Source organism: Eschrichtius robustus, unplaced genomic scaffold (genome assembly GCF_028021215.1).
Source record: "Eschrichtius robustus isolate mEscRob2 unplaced genomic scaffold, mEscRob2.pri scaffold_657, whole genome shotgun sequence".
In the NCBI taxonomy this organism is placed as follows: domain Eukaryota; kingdom Metazoa; phylum Chordata; class Mammalia; order Artiodactyla; family Eschrichtiidae; genus Eschrichtius; species Eschrichtius robustus.
In genome coordinates, this window is record NW_027175532.1 from 40,204 (window position 1) to 64,260 (window position 24,057).

At 54.7% G+C, this 24,057-nt stretch overlaps 9 non-coding genes across 9 annotated transcripts; all 9 read right to left on the reverse strand.

Moving 5' to 3' along the window:
* Positions 1–1,060: 1,060 nt before the first annotated feature.
* Positions 1,061–1,153, reverse strand: LOC137758058 (small nucleolar RNA SNORD116). The gene has a single exon (XR_011072731.1). It is a non-coding gene; the product is annotated as a small nucleolar RNA SNORD116 (small nucleolar RNA).
* A 2,660-nt stretch (positions 1,154–3,813) lies between these two features.
* LOC137758064 (small nucleolar RNA SNORD116) lies at positions 3,814–3,906 on the reverse strand. Its single transcript, XR_011072737.1, has one exon. It is a non-coding gene; the product is annotated as a small nucleolar RNA SNORD116 (small nucleolar RNA).
* Positions 3,907–6,596: 2,690 nt separating this feature from the next.
* LOC137758070 (small nucleolar RNA SNORD116) lies at positions 6,597–6,689 on the reverse strand. The gene has a single exon (XR_011072742.1). It is a non-coding gene; the product is annotated as a small nucleolar RNA SNORD116 (small nucleolar RNA).
* Positions 6,690–9,349: 2,660 nt separating this feature from the next.
* LOC137758072 (small nucleolar RNA SNORD116) lies at positions 9,350–9,442 on the reverse strand. The gene has a single exon (XR_011072744.1). It is a non-coding gene; the product is annotated as a small nucleolar RNA SNORD116 (small nucleolar RNA).
* A 2,690-nt stretch (positions 9,443–12,132) lies between these two features.
* LOC137758024 (small nucleolar RNA SNORD116) lies at positions 12,133–12,225 on the reverse strand. The gene has a single exon (XR_011072699.1). It is a non-coding gene; the product is annotated as a small nucleolar RNA SNORD116 (small nucleolar RNA).
* A 2,660-nt stretch (positions 12,226–14,885) lies between these two features.
* Positions 14,886–14,978, reverse strand: LOC137758073 (small nucleolar RNA SNORD116). Its single transcript, XR_011072745.1, has one exon. It is a non-coding gene; the product is annotated as a small nucleolar RNA SNORD116 (small nucleolar RNA).
* Positions 14,979–17,668: 2,690 nt separating this feature from the next.
* LOC137758025 (small nucleolar RNA SNORD116) lies at positions 17,669–17,761 on the reverse strand. The gene has a single exon (XR_011072700.1). It is a non-coding gene; the product is annotated as a small nucleolar RNA SNORD116 (small nucleolar RNA).
* A 2,660-nt stretch (positions 17,762–20,421) lies between these two features.
* Positions 20,422–20,514, reverse strand: LOC137758069 (small nucleolar RNA SNORD116). Its single transcript, XR_011072741.1, has one exon. It is a non-coding gene; the product is annotated as a small nucleolar RNA SNORD116 (small nucleolar RNA).
* A 2,690-nt stretch (positions 20,515–23,204) lies between these two features.
* Positions 23,205–23,297, reverse strand: LOC137758026 (small nucleolar RNA SNORD116). The gene has a single exon (XR_011072701.1). It is a non-coding gene; the product is annotated as a small nucleolar RNA SNORD116 (small nucleolar RNA).
* Between the last annotated feature and the right edge of the window lie 760 nt (positions 23,298–24,057).

Here is a 24,057-nt window from a genome sequence, read left to right on the forward strand (position 1 = left end):
CCAGATAAACCTCTGGCTGTTCGAAAGGCCTGCGTGCTACACTGGCCGGTCGCGTCATTGCCCCACGGGAGAAACACTTTCGCTTTACACATTGCCAAACAAGGGAACAAAGCGGCCAAAGGGGATATTCGCATAACTCAACTACCCCCAAGGAGGCCGGCACAGACGCCTCACCATGTCGATCTTCTCTACTTCCCACAAGACACCCTTTGTATGTCATTCCTCGGGCAACGGGATCACAACTCTACACAGGTTACCTACATCAACTCACCCACTTGAACTACCAAAGCCATCTGCTCCATAGGCAGCTAATGCCAGCCCATCACGAACAAGACACATTCTTGGGAAGCCGAGGCCAGCGCCTGCAACCCAATGGTGACAGCTCATCCCACGACATCATACAGGACCTTTCCTCATGATACCTTCCCTTTCTCTCCAGGCCAGCAGCCACCACCCAGGTTGAAATGCTTCACTCGAACCACACCCCACTCCACGAACCTCCACTTAGCGCCAACAGTGTGCTGGCAACTTCAGCAGAGGAGCTGACAGGGGCAGCACTGAGGCCTAAACCTTCAGCCCCCTTCCGCCATCGCCCAACTCCAGCACACGCCCGCCAACTGCTCCAGCCACACCGGGAAGTCAAGAACCTCACCGCGCGAAACACAACAGCAGAGAGGGCCAAAGGCCTGGCCTGAGGCTCCAGGCTGCAACCAAGGAAGCTTGCTCATTTTGGCTTCCATAATCAACCTCGGAAGGGGCATGCACAAAGCGTGATCCTGTCCAAAAATCACCTCTCCAAGCTGCAAGCTTACTGGGTCTACACCAGAACACACTCCGACCCTGAACACTAGCAGGAAAGCCTGCCCTCTTGCATTCCCTCAATGGCCTTTTAGCAGGGACCGGGGATTCCTAGATGACCCAGCTTATGGGCAGATATGGTCGACCCTCAGACAGGAGCCCCTCCAAAGCTGGAGCCCTTAGTGGTGTTTGCATGCCTCTCAGCAGGAGAAGTTGGCCCTCATTCCTAACTGTCCCATACCCCCGAGACAGGAAACGTGCTGGACCTCAGTTTCGATGAGGTGACGGAAGAGCGTTCTCACTCATTTTGTTCAGATTTTCCAAGGAATGCATACAAGGGTGTCATCATCGATCCAAGCACATGCTGGGACGCTGCAGAACACAAAAGGGAAGGATGTGGGGCTCTGCAGAGGAGTCATGACCTGGAAGTACTCCAACAGCCTGGGGAATCCACAGTCCTCAGGCCACTCAGCAAGACCAACAATCAATCCATTCTTGCAACCATTGGGCCCATCTGTGGAAAACCTTATATCCAATGGCACATTGGGTGAATGCCTACCGTCCTGAGATATCCACAGACATGCTTGGCAACTTGCACCCGCCCCACTTTTTCCACTTCTCCTTAGCACATCCAGTCATCAGACAATGCGAAGGTCTTCTTCTCCTTGCCGACAGCCAGCCTTACCCTGCAACTGCACCTGTGAAGTGGACAGAAATCACGCAGGTTTCTGAATTGCACCAGGGTCCTCAGAGAACATGATCCTTATGAGCACATAACCTGGGAGTGAGCCTGGAAGCTGCTTCCCAAGTACCACTATCCCCTACAGAAAACTGATTGTGTGTCTCATAGCACGAGTATAGGAACTTACGCACGTACGTTGGTCGGTGTGTGAGACGCTGTATGTGTGTATTCACACGTGTGGGCGTGTGTGACTGTGACTGTGCACGAGGATGCGTGTGTGGATTCCTGTGTGTGCCGCTAAATACGCGTCTTGGTCTCTGGGTGTCCCTGTGGCCCTTTGCAGATGCCTCCAACAGTAAACGTCATAGATTATACACAGCACCCAGGTTGGACCCCCAACTGAAAGGCAAAAGAACCCTGTCAGGTTCATGAGGCCGCATGCAAACTTTGGCCCCCAGGGCTGTCGAAATAGGCCACAGACTCCCGCTCTCCCACAGCCACGCCTTCTGACCAAAGCACAAAGCCTGGACGAGACCTCCCTCCCGGCCGTGGGTGCCACACCTATGTGGACCTGGAGATCCTGCCACCTACCACCACATTTGATGTGCCCTTGGGGTCACTTCCAGTGCTCCCGGAAGCAAGGTAACCTCCCATGGGCGGGCTGACACCGACCTGCAGTTGCCGACAGGCAAGATGCAGCCTGGCAATTCTCAAGGGGTTAACGGACTTCGGCCCAAGTGCCTCATCTCGCCAACTAGACCAAATAACTTTCCATGACCCCGTGGGAATGCCCTCAATGGGAAGTGTGGGGCTTCAGCAACCATGACACAGGTTGGAATCCCACAGAGGAAATTAGGCCACCTTCCCGGCCACGTATAGGCAAGCATCCAACTGGTAGGGTTTACGGCCCTGACCACTGAGGAAACGCTCAAACGCTACACAGCCTCGTCCTAAGTGCCCTCCTCCTGCCTGCAGGGCGACTCGATTGGACTTGAAGCCACAGACATCATGCGAACACGGAGACACTGAACACCAGGGAAGACACACCGCAAGCCTGTCTGCTTGGATGATGCCCACCCCACCCCATGCATCCTGGCAATTCCCCACTGCCACAGCGACACTACCGAGGAACTCACAGTGATCAAAGGCACTGTCCCCGAGGACAACAGACAGACTTTCAACAGAAAACCTTTGCCACACGAGAGGACCTGGAAACTTGAAAGGGCACAGTGGCTGTCCACGTCAGTGCACCTGGCGTCACAACAGTGCCCCCACCTCTGTCCCGCCAACGGACTGCTCCAGATACACCTCTAGCTGTTCGCAAGCCGAGTCATCCCCCCCGAGAGAAGCCCTTTCGCATTACACATTCCCAAACAAGGGAACAAAGCGGCCATAGGGTATGTTCGCATAACTAACAATCCTCCAAGGAGGCCGGCACAGATGCGACACCATGTCGATCTTCTTCACCCCTCGCAAGACACCCTTTGGGAGTCTTTCCTATGGCAACGGGATCGCAACTCTCCACAGGTTACCTACCTCACCTCATCCACTTCAACTGCCAAAGCCATCCCCTCCATAGGCAGCTGATGCCAGCCAATCACGAATATGACACATCCTTGGGAAGCCGAGGCCAGCACCTGCAACCCAATTATGATAGCCTATTCCATGACATCACAAAGGACATGTCCTCATCTTCCCTTCTCTTCCTGTGCGGGCCATCAGTGATCCACGCAGGTTGAAATACAGCACTCGTTCCTCTCCCCGCTCCACGATGACCCACTTGGCATCAACACTGTGCCGGGAGTTAAAGTAGAGAAGCCAACAAGGGCAGCAGCGAGGCCTAATCCATCAGCCCCTTTCCGCCGATGCCCAAACGAGCTCAGCCCAGCCCATTGCTCCAGCCTCATTATGCACTCAAGAACCTCACCGTGAAAAACGCAAGAACAGGGAGGGCCACAGGCCTGGCCTGAGGTTCCAGGCACCAACCAGGGACGCTTGCTCATTTTGGCTTCCAGAATCAACCCCCAAAATGGCATGCACGAAGCGTGAACCTGGCCAAAACTCACCTCCCAACTGCAAGCTAACTGGGCCTAGACCAGCACACACTCCGACTCTTAAGACCAGCAGGAGAGCCTGCCCCCTCGCATTCCCTCAACAGCCATTCAGCAGGGGCCAGGGATTCACAGATAACACAGCTTATGTGCAGACACGGTCAACCCTCAGACAGGAGCCCCTCCAATCCTGGAGTCCTTGGTGGTGTTTGCATGCATGTCGGCGGGGGACGCTGGCCCTCATTCCTTACTGTCCTCTCCCCCTGAGAGAGCAAACGTGCTGAACCTCAGTTTCGATGAGGAGACGGTAGAGTGTTCTCTCTCATTTGGTTCAGATTTTCCAAGGAATGCATGCAAGGGTGTCATCATCGATCCAAGCACATGCTGGGACGCTGCAGCACACAACCGGGGTGTGTGCGGGGCTCTGTACGGGAGCCATGAGCCTGGGCTACCCCAAAAGCCTGGAGAATCCACAGCCCTCAGGCCACTCAGCAAGAGGAACAATCAATCCACTCTTGCAGCCATTGGGCCCATCTGAGGAAAACCTAATATCTAATGGCACATCTTGTGGTGCTTGAATACCTACCGTCCTGAGTTATCCACGATCATGATCGGGGACATGGGCCCGCCACACTTTTTCCAGGTCTTCTTAGCACCTCCAAGCATCAGAGCACACAAAGGTTTTCTTGTTTGTGCCGATGGCCAGCCTTTCCCAGCAACTGCACCTGAGAAGTGGACAGAAATCACCGAGGCTTCCTAAGTGGACCGGTGTCCTCAGAGGACATGATCCATACAAACATTTACCTGGCCTTGAGCTCTGAAACTGCTTCCCAAGGACCTCTATCCCTTACCGAGAATTGACTGCATGTCTGATAGTACGACTGCAGGAAGTTAGGCACCTACGTTGGCTGGTGTGTGAGAGGCTGTATGTGTGTGTTCACACGTGTGGGCGTGTGCGACTGTGACTGGGCTTGCGCACGTGCTTGTGGGTTTCTCTGTGTGCCGCTGAAAACGCGTCTTGGTCTCTGTGTATCCCTATGGCCCTGTGAAGAGGAGTCCAACAGTAAAAGAATTAGTTTATACACAGCACCCTTGTTAGACCCCCAACTGAAAGGAGAAAGAACCCTGTCAGCTTCAAGAGGCCGCGGCCACACTTTGACCCCCAGGGGCTGTTGAAAGGGTCCACGGACTCCCGCTCTCCCACAGCCACGCCTTCTGACCAAAACACAAAGACTCGACGAGACCTGCCTCTGGGCCTTGGCTGTGACATCTACCTGCAGCTCGAGACTCTGTCAGCTACTAGTATATCTGATGGGCATTTGGGGTCACTCGCAGCACTTCCAAAAGCAAGGGAACTCCCATGGTCGGGCCGACACCGACCGGCAGCTGTCTACTGCCAAGATGCAGCCTGAAACCACTCAAGGGGCTAACGAACGTGGGCCCACGTGCCACTTCTCGCCAACTAGGCCTAATCACTTTCCATTGACCCGTGGGTATGCCCTCCACAGGAAGCGGTGGGCTTCAGCCACCATGACCCATGTCGGATCCCCACGGCGGAAACTAGTCCACATTCCCAGCCACGTCTCAGGAAGCTCCCATCTTGAATGTTCACGGCCCTGATCCCTAAGGAAACGCTCAAACCCTTGAAAGCCGCGTCCTACGTGCCCTTCTCCAGCCCACAGGGCGACACGGCCCTACTGGAAACCACAAACATCTTCAGAACACGGGAACACTGAACACCAGGGAAGACAGACCGCAAGCCTGTCTCCTTCTTTGATGCTGATCCCACCCCATGCATCCTGGCAATTCTCCACTGCCACAGTGACACTAGCGAGTAACTCACAGTGATCAAAGGCATGGTCCCTGAGGACCACAGACAGACTTTCAACGGAAGACCTCTGCCATGCGACGGGACTTGGAAGCCTGAAAGGGAACGGTGGCTGGTCACAGCAGCACAGCAGGCATGGCAATTGGACCCCCATCTATGCCCCACCAATGGATTGCTCCAGATAAACCTCTGGCTGTTCGAAAGGCCTGCATGCTACACTGGCCGGTCGCGTCATTGCCCCACGGGAGAAACACTTTCGCTTTACACATTGCCAAACAAGGGAACAAAGCGGCCAAAGGGGATATTCGCATAACTCAACTACCCCCAAGGAGGCCGGCACAGACGCCTCACCATGTCGATCTTCTCTACTTCCCACAAGACACCCTTTGTATGTCATTCCTCGGGCAACGGGATCACAACTCTACACAGGTTACCTACATCAACTCACCCACTTGAACTACCAAAGCCATCTGCTCCATAGGCAGCTAATGCCAGCCCATCACGAACAAGACACATTCTTGGGAAGCCGAGGCCAGCGCCTGCAACCCAATGGTGACAGCTCATCCCACGACATCACACAGGACCTTTCCTCATGATACCTTCCCTTTCTCTCCAGGCCAGCAGCCACCACCCAGGTTGAAATGCTTCACTCGAACCACACCCCACTCCACGAACCTCCACTTAGCGCCAACAGTGTGCTGGCAACTTCAGCAGAGGAGCTGACAGGGGCAGCACTGAGGCCTAAACCTTCAGCCCCCTTCCGCCATCGCCCAACTCCAGCACACGCCCGCCAACTGCTCCAGCCACACCGGGAAGTCAAGAACCTCACCGCGCGAAACACAACAGCAGAGAGGGCCAAAGGCCTGGCCTGAGGCTCCAGGCTGCAACCAAGGAAGCTTGCTCATTTTGGCTTCCATAATCAACCTCGGAAGGGGCATGCACAAAGCGTGATCCTGTCCAAAAATCACCTCTCCAAGCTGCAAGATTACTGGGTCTACACCAGAACACACTCCGACCCTGAACACTAGCAGGAAAGCCTGCCCTCTTGCATTCCCTCAACGGCCTTTTAGCAGGGACCGGGGATTCCTAGATGACCCAGCTTATGGGCAGATATGGTCGACCCTCAGACAGGAGCCCCTCCAATGCTGGAGCCCTTAGTGGTGTTTGCATGCCTCTCAGCAGGAGAAGTTGGCCCTCATTCCTAACTGTCCCATACCCCCGAGACAGGAAAGGTGCTGGACCTCAGTTTCGATGAGGTGACGGAAGAGCGTTCTCACTCATTTTGTTCAGATTTTCCAAGGAATGCATACAAGGGTGTCATCATCGATCCAAGCACATGCTGGGACGCTGCAGAACACAAAAGGGAACGCTGTGCGGCTCTGCAGAAAAGCCATGACCTGGAAGTACTCCAACAGCCTGGGGAATCCACAGTCCTCAGGCCACTCAGCAAGACCAACAATCAATCCATTCTTGCAACCATTGGGCCCATCTGTGGAAAACCTTATATCCAATGGCACATTGGGTGAATGCCTACCGTCCTGAGATATCCACAGACATGCTTGGCAACTTGCACCCGCCCCACTTTTTCCAGTTCTCCTTAGCACATCCAGTCATCAGACAATGCGAAGGTCTTCTTCTCCTTGACGACAGCCAGCCTGACCCTGCAACTGCACCTGTGAAGTGGACAGAAATCACGCAGGTTTCTGAATTGCACCAGGGTCCTCAGAGAACATGATCCTTATGAGCACATAACCTGGGAGTGAGCCTGGAAGCTGCTTCCCAAGTACCACTATCCCCTACCGAAAACTGATTGTGTGTCTCATAGCACGACTATAGGAACTTACGCACGTACGTTGGTCGGTGTGTGAGACGCTGTATGTGTGTATTCACACGTGTGGGCGTGTGTGACTGTGACTGTGCACGAGGATGCGTGTGTGGATTCCTGTGTGTGCCGCTAAATACGCGTCTTGGTCTCTGGGTGTCCCTGTGGCCCTTTGCAGATGCCTCCAACAGTAAACGTCATAGATTATACACAGCACCCAGGTTGGACCCCCAACTGAAAGGCGAAAGAACCCTGTCAGGTTCATGAGGCCGCATGCAAACTTTGGCCCCCAGGGCTGTCGAAATAGGCCACAGACTCCCGCTCTCCCACAGCCACGCCTTCTGACCAAAGCACAAAGCCTGGACGAGACCTCCCTCCCGGCCGTGGGTGCCACACCTATGTGGACCTGGAGATCCTGCCACCTACCACCACATCTGATGTGTCCTTGGGGTCACTTCCAGTGCTCCCGGAAGCAAGGTAACCTCCCATGGGCGGGCTGACACCGACCTGCAGTTGCCGACAGGCAAGATGCAGCCTGGCAATTCTCAAGGGGTTAACAGACTTCGGCCCAAGTGCCTCATCTCGCCAAGTAGACCAAATCACTTTCCATGACCCCGTGGGAATGCCCTCAATGGGAAGTGTGGGGCTTCAGCAACCATGACACAGGTTGGAATCCCACAGAGGAAATTAGGCCACCTTCCCGGCCACGTATAGGCAAGCATCCAACTGGTAGGGTTTACGGCCCTGACCACTGAGGAAACGCTCAAACGCTACACAGCCTCGTCCTAAGTGCCCTCCTCCTGCCTGCAGGGCGACTCGATTCGACTTGAAGCCACAGACAACATGCGAACACAGAGACACTGAACAGCAGGGAAGACACGCCGCAAGCCTGTCTGCTTGGATGATGCCCACCCCACCCCATGCATCCTGGCAATTCTCCACTGCCACAGCGACACTACCGAGGAACTCACAGTGATCAAAGGCACTGTCCCCGAGGACCACAGACAGACTTTCAACGGAAAACCTTTGCCACACGAGGGGACCTGGAAACTTGAAAGGGCACGGTGGCTGTCCACGTCAGTGCACCTGGCGTCACAACAGTGCCCCCACCTCTGTCCCGCCAACGGACTGCTCCAGATACACCTCTAGCTGTTCGCAAGCCGAGTCATCCCCCCCGAGAGAAGCCCTTTCGCATTACACATTCCCAAACAAGGGAACAAAGCGGCCATAGGGTATGTTCGCATAACTAAAAATCCTCCAAGGAGGCCGGCACAGATGCGACACCATGTCGATCTTCTTCACCCCTCGCAAGACACCCTTTGGGAGTCTTTCCTCTGGCAACGGGATCGCAACTCTCCACAGGTTACCTACCTCACCTCATCCACTTCAACTGCCAAAGCCATCCCCTCCATAGGCAGCTGATGCCAGCCAATCACGAACATGACACATCCTTGGGAAGCCGAGGCCAGCACCTGCAACCCAATTATGATAGCCTATTTCATGACATCACAAAGGACATGTCCTCATCTTCCCTTCCCTTCCTGTGCGGGCCATCAGTGATCCACGCAGGTTGAAATACAGCACTCGTTCCTCTCCCCGCTCTACGATGACCCACTTGGCATCAACACTGTGCCGGGAGTTAAAGTAGAGAAGCCAACAAGGGCAGCAGCGAGGCCTAATCCATCAGCCCCTTTCCGCCAATGCCCAAACGAGCTCAGCCCAGCCCATTGCTCCAGCCTCATTATGCACTCAAGAACCTCACCGTGAAAAACGCAAGAACAGGGAGGGCCACAGGCCTGGCCTGAGGTTCCAGGCACCAACCAGGGACGCTTGCTCATTTTGGCTTCCAGAATCAACCCCCAAAATGGCATGCACGAAGCGTGAACCTGGCCAAAACTCACCTCCCAACTGCAAGCTAACTGGGCCTAGACCAGCACACACTCCGACTCTTAAGACCAGCAGGAGAGCCTGCCCCCTCGCATTCCCTCAACAGCCATTCAGCAGGGGCCCGGGATTCACAGATAACACAGCTTATGTGCAGACACGGTCAACCCTCAGACAGGAGGCCCTCCAATCCTGGAGTCCTTGGTGGTGTTTGCATGCATGTCGGCGGGGGACGCTGGCCCTCATTCCTTACTGTCCTCTCCCCCTGAGAGAGCAAACGTGCTGAACCTCAGTTTCGATGAGGAGACGGTAGAGTGTTCTCTCTCATTTGGTTCAGATTTTCCAAGGAATGCATGCAAGCGTGTCATCATCGATCCAAGCACATGCTGGGACGCTGCAGCACACAACCGGGGTGTGTGCGGGGCTCTGTACGGGAGCCATGAGCCTGGGCTACCTCAAAAGCCTGGAGAATCCACAGCCCTCAGGCCACTCAGCAAGAGGAACAATCAATCCACTCTTGCAGCCATTGGGCCCATCTGAGGAAAACCTAATATCTAATGGCACATCTTGTGGTGCTTGAATACCTACCGTCCTGAGTTATCCACGACCATGATCGGGGACATGGGCCCGCCACACTTTTTCCAGGTCTTCTTAGCACCTCCAAGCATCAGAGCACACAAAGGTTTTCTTGTTTGTGCCGACGGCCAGCCTTTCCCAACAACTGCACCTGAGAAGTGGACAGAAATCACCGAGGCTTCCTAAGTGGACCGGTGTCCTCAGAGGACATGATCCATACAAACATTTACCTGGCCTTGAGCTCTGAAACTGCTTCCCAAGGACCTCTATCCCTTACCGAGAATTGACTGCATGTCTGATAGTACGACTGCAGGAAGTTAGGCACCTACGTTGGCTTGTGTGTGAGAGGCTGTATGTGTGTGTTCACACGTGTGGGCGTGTGCGACTGTGACTGGGCTTGCGCACGTGCTTGTGGGTTTCTCTGTGTGCCGCTGAAAACGCGTCTTGGTCTCTGTGTATCCCTATGGCCCTGTGAAGAGGAGTCCAACAGTAAAAGAATTAGTTTATACACAGCACCCTTGTTAGACCCCCAACTGAAAGGAGAAAGAACCCTGTCAGCTTCAAGAGGCCGCGGCCACACTTTGACCCCCAGGGGCTGTTGAAAGGGTCCACGGACTCCCGCTCTCCCACAGCCACGCCTTCTGACCAAAACACAAAGACTCGACGAGACCTGCCTCTGGGCCTTGGCTGTGACATCTACCTGCAGCTCGAGACTCTGTCAGCTACTAGTATATCTGATGGGCATTTGGGGTCACTCGCAGCACTTCCAAAAGCAAGGGAACTCCCATGGTCGGGCCGACACCGACCGGCAGCTGTCTACTGCCAAGATGCAGCCTGAAACCACTCAAGGGGCTAACGAACGTGGGCCCACGTGCCACTTCTCGCCAACTAGGCCTAATCACTTTCCATTGACCCGTGGGTATGCCCTCCACAGGAAGCGGTGGGCTTCAGCCACCATGACCCATGTCGGATCCCCACGGCGGAAACTAGTCCACATTCCCAGCCACGTCTCAGGAAGCTCCCATCTTGAATGTTCACGGCCCTGATCCCTAAGGAAACGCTCAAACCCTTGAAAGCCGCGTCCTACGTGCCCTTCTCCAGCCCACAGGGCGACACGGCCCTACTGGAAACCACAAACATCTTCAGAACACGGGAACACTGAACACCAGGGAAGACAGACCGCAAGCCTGTCTCCTTCTTTGATGCTGATCCCACCCCATGCATCCTGGCAATTCTCCACTGCCACAGTGACACTAGCGAGTAACTCACAGTGATCAAAGGCATGGTCCCTGAGGACCACAGACAGACTTTCAACGGAAGACCTCTGCCATGCGACGGGACTTGGAAGCCTGAAAGGGAACGGTGGCTGGTCACAGCAGCACAGCAGGCATGGCAATTGGACCCCCATCTATGCCCCACCAATGGATTGCTCCAGATAAACCTCTGGCTGTTCGAAAGGCCTGCATGCTACACTGGCCGGTCGCGTCATTGCCCCACGGGAGAAACACTTTCGCTTTACACATTGCCAAACAAGGGAACAAAGCGGCCAAAGGGGATATTCGCATAACTCAACTACCCCCAAGGAGGCCGGCACAGACGCCTCACCATGTCGATCTTCTCTACTTCCCACAAGACACCCTTTGTATGTCATTCCTCGGGCAACGGGATCACAACTCTACACAGGTTACCTACATCAACTCACCCACTTGAACTACCAAAGCCATCTGCTCCATAGGCAGCTAATGCCAGCCCATCACGAACAAGACACATTCTTGGGAAGCCGAGGCCAGCGCCTGCAACCCAATGGTGACAGCTCATCCCACGACATCACACAGGACCTTTCCTCATGATACCTTCCCTTTCTCTCCAGGCCAGCAGCCACCACCCAGGTTGAAATGCTTCACTCGAACCACACCCCACTCCACGAACCTCCACTTAGCGCCAACAGTGTGCTGGCAACTTCAGCAGAGGAGCTGACAGGGGCAGCACTGAGGCCTAAACCTTCAGCCCCCTTCCGCCATCGCCCAACTCCAGCACACGCCCGCCAACTGCTCCAGCCACACCGGGAAGTCAAGAACCTCACCGCGCGAAACACAACAGCAGAGAGGGCCAAAGGCCTGGCCTGAGGCTCCAGGCTGCAACCAAGGAAGCTTGCTCATTTTGGCTTCCATAATCAACCTCGGAAGGGGCATGCACAAAGCGTGATCCTGTCCAAAAATCACCTCTCCAAGCTGCAAGATTACTGGGTCTACACCAGAACACACTCCGACCCTGAACACTAGCAGGAAAGCCTGCCCTCTTGCATTCCCTCAAGGGCCTTTTAGCAGGGACCGGGGATTCCTAGATGACCCAGCTTATGGGCAGATATGGTCGACCCTCAGACAGGAGCCCCTCCAATGCTGGAGCCCTTAGTGGTGTTTGCATGCCTCTCAGCAGGAGAAGTTGGCCCTCATTCCTAACTGTCCCATACCCCCGAGACAGGAAAGGTGCTGGACCTCAGTTTCGATGAGGTGACGGAAGAGCGTTCTCACTCATTTTGTTCAGATTTTCCAAGGAATGCATACAAGGGTGTCATCATCGATCCAAGCACATGCTGGGACGCTGCAGAACACAAAAGGGAACGCTGTGCGGCTCTGCAGAAAAGCCATGACCTGGAAGTACTCCAACAGCCTGGGGAATCCACAGTCCTCAGGCCACTCAGCAAGACCAACAATCAATCCATTCTTGCAACCATTGGGCCCATCTGTGGAAAACCTTATATCCAATGGCACATTGGGTGAATGCCTACCGTCCTGAGATATCCACAGACATGCTTGGCAACTTGCACCCGCCCCACTTTTTCCAGTTCTCCTTAGCACATCCAGTCATCAGACAATGCGAAGGTCTTCTTCTCCTTGACGACAGCCAGCCTGACCCTGCAACTGCACCTGTGAAGTGGACAGAAATCACGCAGGTTTCTGAATTGCACCAGGGTCCTCAGAGAACATGATCCTTATGAGCACATAACCTGGGAGTGAGCCTGGAAGCTGCTTCCCAAGTACCACTATCCCCTACCGAAAACTGATTGTGTGTCTCATAGCACGACTATAGGAACTTACGCACGTACGTTGGTCGGTGTGTGAGACGCTGTATGTGTGTATTCACACGTGTGGGCGTGTGTGACTGTGACTGTGCACGAGGATGCGTGTGTGGATTCCTGTGTGTGCCGCTAAATACGCGTCTTGGTCTCTGGGTGTCCCTGTGGCCCTTTGCAGATGCCTCCAACAGTAAACGTCATAGATTATACACAGCACCCAGGTTGGACCCCCAACTGAAAGGCGAAAGAACCCTGTCAGGTTCATGAGGCCGCATGCAAACTTTGGCCCCCAGGGCTGTCGAAATAGGCCACAGACTCCCGCTCTCCCACAGCCACGCCTTCTGACCAAAGCACAAAGCCTGGACGAGACCTCCCTCCCGGCCGTGGGTGCCACACCTATGTGGACCTGGAGATCCTGCCACCTACCACCACATCTGATGTGTCCTTGGGGTCACTTCCAGTGCTCCCGGAAGCAAGGTAACCTCCCATGGGCGGGCTGACACCGACCTGCAGTTGCCGACAGGCAAGATGCAGCCTGGCAATTCTCAAGGGGTTAACAGACTTCGGCCCAAGTGCCTCATCTCGCCAACTAGACCAAATCACTTTCCATGACCCCGTGGGAATGCCCTCAATGGGAAGTGTGGGGCTTCAGCAACCATGACACAGGTTGGAATCCCACAGAGGAAATTAGGCCACCTTCCCGGCCACGTATAGGCAAGCATCCAACTGGTAGGGTTTACGGCCCTGACCACTGAGGAAACGCTCAAACGCTACACAGCCTCGTCCTAAGTGCCCTCCTCCTGCCTGCAGGGCGACTCGATTCGACTTGAAGCCACAGACAACATGCGAACACAGAGACACTGAACAGCAGGGAAGACACACCGCAAGCCTGTCTGCTTGGATGATGCCCACCCCACCCCATGCATCCTGGCAATTCTCCACTGCCACAGCGACACTACCGAGGAACTCACAGTGATCAAAGGCACTGTCCCCGAGGACCACAGACAGACTTTCAACGGAAAACCTTTGCCACACGAGGGGACCTGGAAACTTGAAAGGGCACGGTGGCTGTCCACGTCAGTGCACCTGGCGTCACAACAGTGCCCCCACCTCTGTCCCGCCAACGGACTGCTCCAGATACACCTCTAGCTGTTCGCAAGCCGAGTCATCCCCCCCGAGAGAAGCCCTTTCGCATTACACATTCCCAAACAAGGGAACAAAGCGGCCATAGGGTATGTTCGCATAACTAAAAATCCTCCAAGGAGGCCGGCACAGATGCGACACCATGTCGATCTTCTTCACCCCTCGCAAGACACCCTTTGGGAGTCTTTCCTCTGGCAACGGGATCGCAACTCTCCACAGGTTACCTACCTCACCTCATCCACTTCAACTGCCAAAGCCATCCCCTCCATAGGCAGCTGATGCCAGCCAATCACGAACATGACACATCCTTGGGAAGCCGAGGCCAGCACCTGCAACCCAATTATGATAGCCTATTTCATGACATCACAAAGGACATGTCCTCATCTTCCCTTCCCTTCCTGTGCGGGCCATCAGTGATCCACGCAGGTTGAAATACAGCACTCGTTCCTCTCCCCGCTCTACGATGACCCACTTGGCATCAACACTGTGCCGGGAGTTAAAGTAGAGAAGCCAACAAGGGCAGCAGCGAGGCCTAATCCATCAGCCCCTTTCCGCCAATGCCCAAACGAGCTCAGCCCAGCCCATTGCTCCAGGCTCATTATGCACTCAAGAACCTCACCGTGAAAAACGCAAGAACAGGGAGGGCCACAGGCCTGGCCTGAGGTTCCAGGCACCAACCAGGGACGCTTGCTCATTTTGGCTTCCAGAATCAACCCCCAAAATGGCATGCACGAAGCGTGAACCTGGCCAAAACTCACCTCCCAACTGCAAGCTAACTGGGCCTAGACCAGCACACACTCCGACTCTTAAGACCAGCAGGAGAGCCTGCCCCCTCGCATTCCCTCAACAGCCATTCAGCAGGGGCCCGGGATTCACAGATAACACAGCTTATGTGCAGACACGGTCAACCCTCAGACAGGAGGCCCTCCAATCCTGGAGTCCTTGGTGGTGTTTGCATGCATGTCGGCGGGGGACGCTGGCCCTCATTCCTTACTGTCCTCTCCCCCTGAGAGAGCAAACGTGCTGAACCTCAGTTTCGATGAGGAGACGGTAGAGTGTTCTCTCTCATTTGGTTCAGATTTTCCAAGGAATGCATGCAAGCGTGTCATCATCGATCCAAGCACATGCTGGGACGCTGCAGCACACAACCGGGGTGTGTGCGGGGCTCTGTACGGGAGCCATGAGCCTGGGCTACCTCAAAAGCCTGGAGAATCCACAGCCCTCAGGCCACTCAGCAAGAGGAACAATCAATCCACTCTTGCAGCCATTGGGCCCATCTGAGGAAAACCTAATATCTAATGGCACATCTTGTGGTGCTTGAATACCTACCGTCCTGAGTTATCCACGACCATGATCGGGGACATGGGCCCGCCACACTTTTTCCAGGTCTTCTTAGCACCTCCAAGCATCAGAGCACACAAAGGTTTTCTTGTTTGTGCCGACGGCCAGCCTTTCCCAACAACTGCACCTGAGAAGTGGACAGAAATCACCGAGGCTTCCTAAGTGGACCGGTGTCCTCAGAGGACATGATCCATACAAACATTTACCTGGCCTTGAGCTCTGAAACTGCTTCCCAAGGACCTCTATCCCTTACCGAGAATTGACTGCATGTCTGATAGTACGACTGCAGGAAGTTAGGCACCTACGTTGGCTTGTGTGTGAGAGGCTGTATGTGTGTGTTCACACGTGTGGGCGTGTGCGACTGTGACTGGGCTTGCGCACGTGCTTGTGGGTTTCTCTGTGTGCCGCTGAAAACGCGTCTTGGTCTCTGTGTATCCCTATGGCCCTGTGAAGAGGAGTCCAACAGTAAAAGAATTAGTTTATACACAGCACCCTTGTTAGACCCCCAACTGAAAGGAGAAAGAACCCTGTCAGCTTCAAGAGGCCGCGGCCACACTTTGACCCCCAGGGGCTGTTGAAAGGGTCCACGGACTCCCGCTCTCCCACAGCCACGCCTTCTGACCAAAACACAAAGACTCGACGAGACCTGCCTCTGGGCCTTGGCTGTGACATCTACCTGCAGCTCGAGACTCTGTCAGCTACTAGTATATCTGATGGGCATTTGGGGTCACTCGCAGCACTTCCAAAAGCAAGGGAACTCCCATGGTCGGGCCGACACCGACCGGCAGCTGTCTACTGCCAAGATGCAGCCTGAAACCACTCAAGGGGCTAACGAACGTGGGCCCACGTGCCACTTCTCGCCAACTAGGCCTAATCACTTTCCATTGACCCGTGGGTATGCCCTCCACAGGAAGCGGTGGGCTTCAGCCACCATGACCCATGTTGGATCCCCATGGGGGAAACTAGTCCACATTCCCAGCCACGTCTCAGGCATCTCCCATCTTGAATGTTCACGGCCCTGATCCCTAAGGAAACGCTCAAACCCTTGAAAGCCGCGTCCTACGTGCCCTTCTCCAGACCACAGGGCGACACGGCCCTACTGGAAACCACAAACATCTTCAGAACACGGGAACACTGAACACCAGGGAAGACAGACCGCAAGCCTGTCTCCTTCTTTGATGCTGATCCCACCCCATGCATCCTGGCAATTCTCCACTGCCACAGTGACACTAGCGAGTAACTCACAGTGATCAAAGGCATGGTCCCTGAGGACCACAGACAGACTTTCAACGGAAGACCTCTGCCATGCGACGGGACTTGGAAGCCTGAAAGGGAACGGTGGCTGGTCACAGCAGCACAGCAGGCATGGCAATTGGACCCCCATCTATGCCCCACCAATGGATTGCTCCAGATAAACCTCTGGCTGTTCGAAAGGCCTGCGTGCTACACTGGCCGGTCGCGTCATTGCCCCACGGGAGAAACACTTTCGCTTTACACATTGCCAAACAAGGGAACAAAGCGGCCAAAGGGGATATTCGCATAACTCAACTACCCCCAAGGAGGCCGGCACAGACGCCTCACCATGTCGATCTTCTCTACTTCCCACAAGACACCCTTTGTATGTCATTCCTCGGGCAACGGGATCACAACTCTACACAGGTTACCTACATCAACTCACCCACTTGAACTACCAAAGCCATCTGCTCCATAGGCAGCTAATGCCAGCCCATCACGAACAAGACACATTCTTGGGAAGCCGAGGCCAGCGCCTGCAACCCAATGGTGACAGCTCATCCCACGACATCATACAGGACCTTTCCTCATGATACCTTCCCTTTCTCTCCAGGCCAGCAGCCACCACCCAGGTTGAAATGCTTCACTCGAACCACACCCCACTCCACGAACCTCCACTTAGCGCCAACAGTGTGCTGGCAACTTCAGCAGAGGAGCTGACAGGGGCAGCACTGAGGCCTAAACCTTCAGCCCCCTTCCGCCATCGCCCAACTCCAGCACACGCCCGCCAAATGCTCCAGCCACACCGGGAAGTCAAGAACCTCACCGCGCGAAACACAACAGCAGAGAGGGCCAAAGGCCTGGCCTGAGGCTCCAGGCTGCAACCAAGGAAGCTTGCTCATTTTGGCTTCCATAATCAACCTCGGAAGGGGCATGCACAAAGCGTGATCCTGTCCAAAAATCACCTCTCCAAGCTGCAAGCTTACTGGGTCTACACCAGAACACACTCCGACCCTGAACACTAGCAGGAAAGCCTGCCCTCTTGCATTCCCTCAATGGCCTTTTAGCAGGGACCGGGGATTCCTAGATGACCCAGCTTATGGGCAGATATGGTCGACCCTCAGACAGGAGCCCCTCCAAAGCTGGAGCCCTTAGTGGTGTTTGCATGCCTCTCAGCAGGAGAAGTTGGCCCTCATTCCTAACTGTCCCATACCCCCGAGACAGGAAACGTGCTGGACCTCAGTTTCGATGAGGTGACGGAAGAGCGTTCTCACTCATTTTGTTCAGATTTTCCAAGGAATGCATACAAGGGTGTCATCATCGATCCAAGCACATGCTGGGACGCTGCAGAACACAAAAGGGAAGGATGTGGGGCTCTGCAGAGGAGTCATGACCTGGAAGTACTCCAACAGCCTGGGGAATCCACAGTCCTCAGGCCACTCAGCAAGACCAACAATCAATCCATTCTTGCAACCATTGGGCCCATCTGTGGAAAACCTTATATCCAATGGCACATTGGGTGAATGCCTACCGTCCTGAGATATCCACAGACATGCTTGGCAACTTGCACCCGCCCCACTTTTTCCACTTCTCCTTAGCACATCCAGTCATCAGACAATGCGAAGGTCTTCTTCTCCTTGCCGACAGCCAGCCTTACCCTGCAACTGCACCTGTGAAGTGGACAGAAATCACGCAGGTTTCTGAATTGCACCAGGGTCCTCAGAGAACATGATCCTTATGAGCACATAACCTGGGAGTGAGCCTGGAAGCTGCTTCCCAAGTACCACTATCCCCTACAGAAAACTGATTGTGTGTCTCATAGCACGAGTATAGGAACTTACGCACGTACGTTGGTCGGTGTGTGAGACGCTGTATGTGTGTATTCACACGTGTGGGCGTGTGTGACTGTGACTGTGCACGAGGATGCGTGTGTGGATTCCTGTGTGTGCCGCTAAATACGCGTCTTGGTCTCTGGGTGTCCCTGTGGCCCTTTGCAGATGCCTCCAACAGTAAACGTCATAGATTATACACAGCACCCAGGTTGGACCCCCAACTGAAAGGCAAAAGAACCCTGTCAGGTTCATGAGGCCGCATGCAAACTTTGGCCCCCAGGGCTGTCGAAATAGGCCACAGACTCCCGCTCTCCCACAGCCACGCCTTCTGACCAAAGCACAAAGCCTGGACGAGACCTCCCTCCCGGCCGTGGGTGCCACACCTATGTGGACCTGGAGATCCTGCCACCTACCACCACATCTGATGTGCCCTTGGGGTCACTTCCAGTGCTCCCGGAAGCAAGGTAACCTCCCATGGGCGGGCTGACACCGACCTGCAGTTGCCGACAGGCAAGATGCAGCCTGGCAATTCTCAAGGGGTTAACGGACTTCGGCCCAAGTGCCTCATCTCGCCAACTAGACCAAATCACTTTCCATGACCCCGTGGGAATGCCCTCAATGGGAAGTGTGGGGCTTCAGCAACCATGACACAGGTTGGAATCCCACAGAGGAAATTAGGCCACCTTCCCGGCCACGTATAGGCAAGCATCCAACTGGTAGGGTTTACGGCCCTGACCACTGAGGAAACGCTCAAACGCTACACAGCCTCGTCCTAAGTGCCCTCCTCCTGCCTGCAGGGCGACTCGATTGGACTTGAAGCCACAGACATCATGCGAACACGGAGACACTGAACACCAGGGAAGACACACCGCAAGCCTGTCTGCTTGGATGATGCCCACCCCACCCCATGCATCCTGGCAATTCCCCACTGCCACAGCGACACTACCGAGGAACTCACAGTGATCAAAGGCACTGTCCCCGAGGACAACAGACAGACTTTCAACAGAAAACCTTTGCCACACGAGAGGACCTGGAAACTTGAAAGGGCACAGTGGCTGTCCACGTCAGTGCACCTGGCGTCACAACAGTGCCCCCACCTCTGTCCCGCCAACGGACTGCTCCAGATACACCTCTAGCTGTTCGCAAGCCGAGTCATCCCCCCCGAGAGAAGCCCTTTCGCATTACACATTCCCAAACAAGGGAACAAAGCGGCCATAGGGTATGTTCGCATAACTAACAATCCTCCAAGGAGGCCGGCACAGATGCGACACCATGTCGATCTTCTTCACCCCTCGCAAGACACCCTTTGGGAGTCTTTCCTATGGCAACGGGATCGCAACTCTCCACAGGTTACCTACCTCACCTCATCCACTTCAACTGCCAAAGCCATCCCCTCCATAGGCAGCTGATGCCAGCCAATCACGAATATGACACATCCTTGGGAAGCCGAGGCCAGCACCTGCAACCCAATTATGATAGCCTATTCCATGACATCACAAAGGACATGTCCTCATCTTCCCTTCTCTTCCTGTGCGGGCCATCAGTGATCCACGCAGGTTGAAATACAGCACTCGTTCCTCTCCCCGCTCCACGATGACCCACTTGGCATCAACACTGTGCCGGGAGTTAAAGTAGAGAAGCCAACAAGGGCAGCAGCGAGGCCTAATCCATCAGCCCCTTTCCGCCGATGCCCAACCGAGCTCAGCCCAGCCCATTGCTCCAGCCTCATTATGCACTCAAGAACCTCACCGTGAAAAACGCAAGAACAGGGAGGGCCACAGGCCTGGCCTGAGGTTCCAGGCACCAACCAGGGACGCTTGCTCATTTTGGCTTCCAGAATCAACCCCCAAAATGGCATGCACGAAGCGTGAACCTGGCCAAAACTCACCTCCCAACTGCAAGCTAACTGGGCCTAGACCAGCACACACTCCGACTCTTAAGACCAGCAGGAGAGCCTGCCCCCTCGCATTCCCTCAACAGCCATTCAGCAGGGGCCCGGGATTCACAGATAACACAGCTTATGTGCAGACACGGTCAACCCTCAGACAGGAGCCCCTCCAATCCTGGAGTCCTTGGTGGTGTTTGCATGCATGTCGGCGGGGGACGCTGGCCCTCATTCCTTACTGTCCTCTCCCCCTGAGAGAGCAAACGTGCTGAACCTCAGTTTCGATGAGGAGACGGTAGAGTGTTCTCTCTCATTTGGTTCAGATTTTCCAAGGAATGCATGCAAGGGTGTCATCATTGATCCAAGCACATGCTGGGACGCTGCAGCACACAACCGGGGTGTGTGCGGGGCTCTGTACGGGAGCCATGAGCCTGGGCTACCCCAAAAGCCTGGAGAATCCACAGCCCTCAGGCCACTCAGCAAGAGGAACAATCAATCCACTCTTGCAGCCATTGGGCCCATCTGAGGAAAACCTAATATCTAATGGCACATCTTGTGGTGCTTGAATACCTACCGTCCTGAGTTATCCACGACCATGATCGGGGACATGGGCCCGCCACACTTTTTCCAGGTCTTCTTAGCACCTCCAAGCATCAGAGCACACAAAGGTTTTCTTGTTTGTGCCGATGGCCAGCCTTTCCCAGCAACTGCACCTGAGAAGTGGACAGAAATCACCGAGGCTTCCTAAGTGGACCGGTGTCCTCAGAGGACATGATCCATACAAACATTTACCTGGCCTTGAGCTCTGAAACTGCTTCCCAAGGACCTCTATCCCTTACCGAGAATTGACTGCATGTCTGATAGTACGACTGCAGGAAGTTAGGCACCTACGTTGGCTGGTGTGTGAGAGGCTGTATGTGTGTGTTCACACGTGTGGGCGTGTGCGACTGTGACTGGGCTTGCGCACGTGCTTGTGGGTTTCTCTGTGTGCCGCTGAAAACGCGTCTTGGTCTCTGTGTATCCCTATGGCCCTGTGAAGAGGAGTCCAACAGTAAAAGAATTAGTTTATACACAGCACCCTTGTTAGACCCCCAACTGAAAGGAGAAAGAACCCTGTCAGCTTCAAGAGGCCGCGGCCACACTTTGACCCCCAGGGGCTGTTGAAAGGGTCCACGGACTCCCGCTCTCCCACAGCCACGCCTTCTGACCAAAACACAAAGACTCGACGAGACCTGCCTCTGGGCCTTGGCTGTGACATCTACCTGCAGCTCGAGACTCTGTCAGCTACTAGTATATCTGATGGGCATTTGGGGTCACTCGCAGCACTTCCAAAAGCAAGGGAACTCCCATGGTCGGGCCGACACCGACCGGCAGCTGTCTACTCCCAAGATGCAGCCTGAAACCACTCAAGGGGCTAACGAACGTGGGCCCACGTGCCACTTCTCGCCAACTAGGCCTAATCACTTTCCATTGACCCGTGGGAATGCCCTCCACAGGAAGCGGTGGGCTTCAGCCACCATGACCCATGTTGGATCCCCATGGGGGAAACTAGTCCACATTCCCAGCCACGTCTCAGGCAGCTCCCATCTTGAATGTTCACGGCCCTGATCCCTAAGGAAACGCTCAAACCCTTGAAAGCCGCGTCCTACGTGCCCTTCTCCAGCCCACAGGGCGACACGGCCCTACTGGAAACCACAAACATCTTCAGAACACGGGAACACTGAACACCAGGGAAGACAGACCGCAAGCCTGTCTCCTTCTTTGATGCTGATCCCACCCCATGCATCCTGGCAATTCTCCACTGCCACAGTGACACTAGCGAGTAACTCACAGTGATCAAAGGCATGGTCCCTGAGGACCACAGACAGACTTTCAACGGAAGACCTCTGCCATGCGACGGGACTTGGAAGCCTGAAAGGGAACGGTGGCTGGTCACAGCAGCACAGCAGGCATGGCAATTGGACCCCCATCTATGCCCCACCAATGGATTGCTCCAGATAAACCTCTGGCTGTTCGAAAGGCCTGCGTGCTACACTGGCCGGTCGCGTCATTGCCCCACGGGAGAAACACTTTCGCTTTACACATTGCCAAACAAGGGAACAAAGCGGCCAAAGGGGATATTCGCATAACTCAACTACCCCCAAGGAGGCCGGCACAGACGCCTCACCATGTCGATCTTCTCTACTTCCCACAAGACACCCTTTGTATGTCATTCCTCGGGCAACGGGATCACAACTCTACACAGGTTACCTACATCAACTCACCCACTTGAACTACCAAAGCCATCTGCTCCATAGGCAGCTAATGCCAGCCCATCACGAACAAGACACATTCTTGGGAAGCCGAGGCCAGCGCCTGCAACCCAATGGTGACAGCTCATCCCACGACATCACACAGGACCTTTCCTCATGATACCTTCCCTTTCTCTCCAGGCCAGCAGCCACCACCCAGGTTGAAATGCTTCACTCGAACCACACCCCACTCCACGAACCTCCACTTAGCGCCAACAGTGTGCTGGCAACTTCAGCAGAGGAGCTGACAGGGGCAGCACTGAGGCCTAAACCTTCAGCCCCCTTCCGCCATCGCCCAACTCCAGCACACGCCCGCCAACTGCTCCAGCCACACCGGGAAGTCAAGAACCTCACCGCGCGAAACACAACAGCAGAGAGGGCCAAAGGCCTGGCCTGAGGCTCCAGGCTGCAACCAAGGAAGCTTGCTCATTTTGGCTTCCATAATCAACCTCGGAAGGGGCATGCACAAAGCGTGATCCTGTCCAAAAATCACCTCTCCAAGCTGCAAGATTACTGGGTCTACACCAGAACACACTCCGACCCTGAACACTAGCAGGAAAGCCTGCCCTCTTGCATTCCCTCAACGGCCTTTTAGCAGGGACCGGGGATTCCTAGATGACCCAGCTTATGGGCAGATATGGTCGACCCTCAGACAGGAGCCCCTCCAATGCTGGAGCCCTTAGTGGTGTTTGCATGCCTCTCAGCAGGAGAAGTTGGCCCTCATTCCTAACTGTCCCATACCCCCGAGACAGGAAAGGTGCTGGACCTCAGTTTCGATGAGGTGACGGAAGAGCGTTCTCACTCATTTTGTTCAGATTTTCCAAGGAATGCATACAAGGGTGTCATCATCGATCCAAGCACATGCTGGGACGCTGCAGAACACAAAAGGGAACGCTGTGCGGCTCTGCAGAAAAGCCATGACCTGGAAGTACTCCAACAGCCTGGGGAATCCACAGTCCTCAGGCCACTCAGCAAGACCAACAATCTATCCATTCTTGCAACCATTGGGCCCATCTGTGGAAAACCTTATATCCAATGGCACATTGGGTGAATGCCTACCGTCCTGAGATATCCACAGACATGCTTGGCAACTTGCACCCGCCCCACTTTTTCCACTTCTCCTTAGCACATCCAGCCATCAGACAATGCGAAGGTCTTCTTCTCCTTGACGACAGCCAGCCTGACCCTGCAACTGCACCTGTGAAGTGGACAGAAATCACGCAGGTTTCTGAATTGCACCAGGGTCCTCAGAGAACATGATCCTTATGAGCACATAACCTGGGAGTGAGCCTGGAAGCTGCTTCCCAAGTACCACTATCCCCTACCGAAAACTGATTGTGTGTCTCATAGCACGACTATAGGAACTTACGCACGTACGTTGGTCGGTGTGTGAGACGCTGTATGTGTGTATTCACACGTGTGGGCGTGTGTGACTGTGACTGTGCACGAGGATGCGTGTGTGGATTCCTGTGTGTGCCGCTAAATACGCGTCTTGGTCTCTGGGTGTCCCTGTGGCCCTTTGCAGATGCCTCCAACAGTAAACGTCATAGATTATACACAGCACCCAGGTTGGACCCCCAACTGAAAGGCGAAAGAACCCTGTCAGGTTCATGAG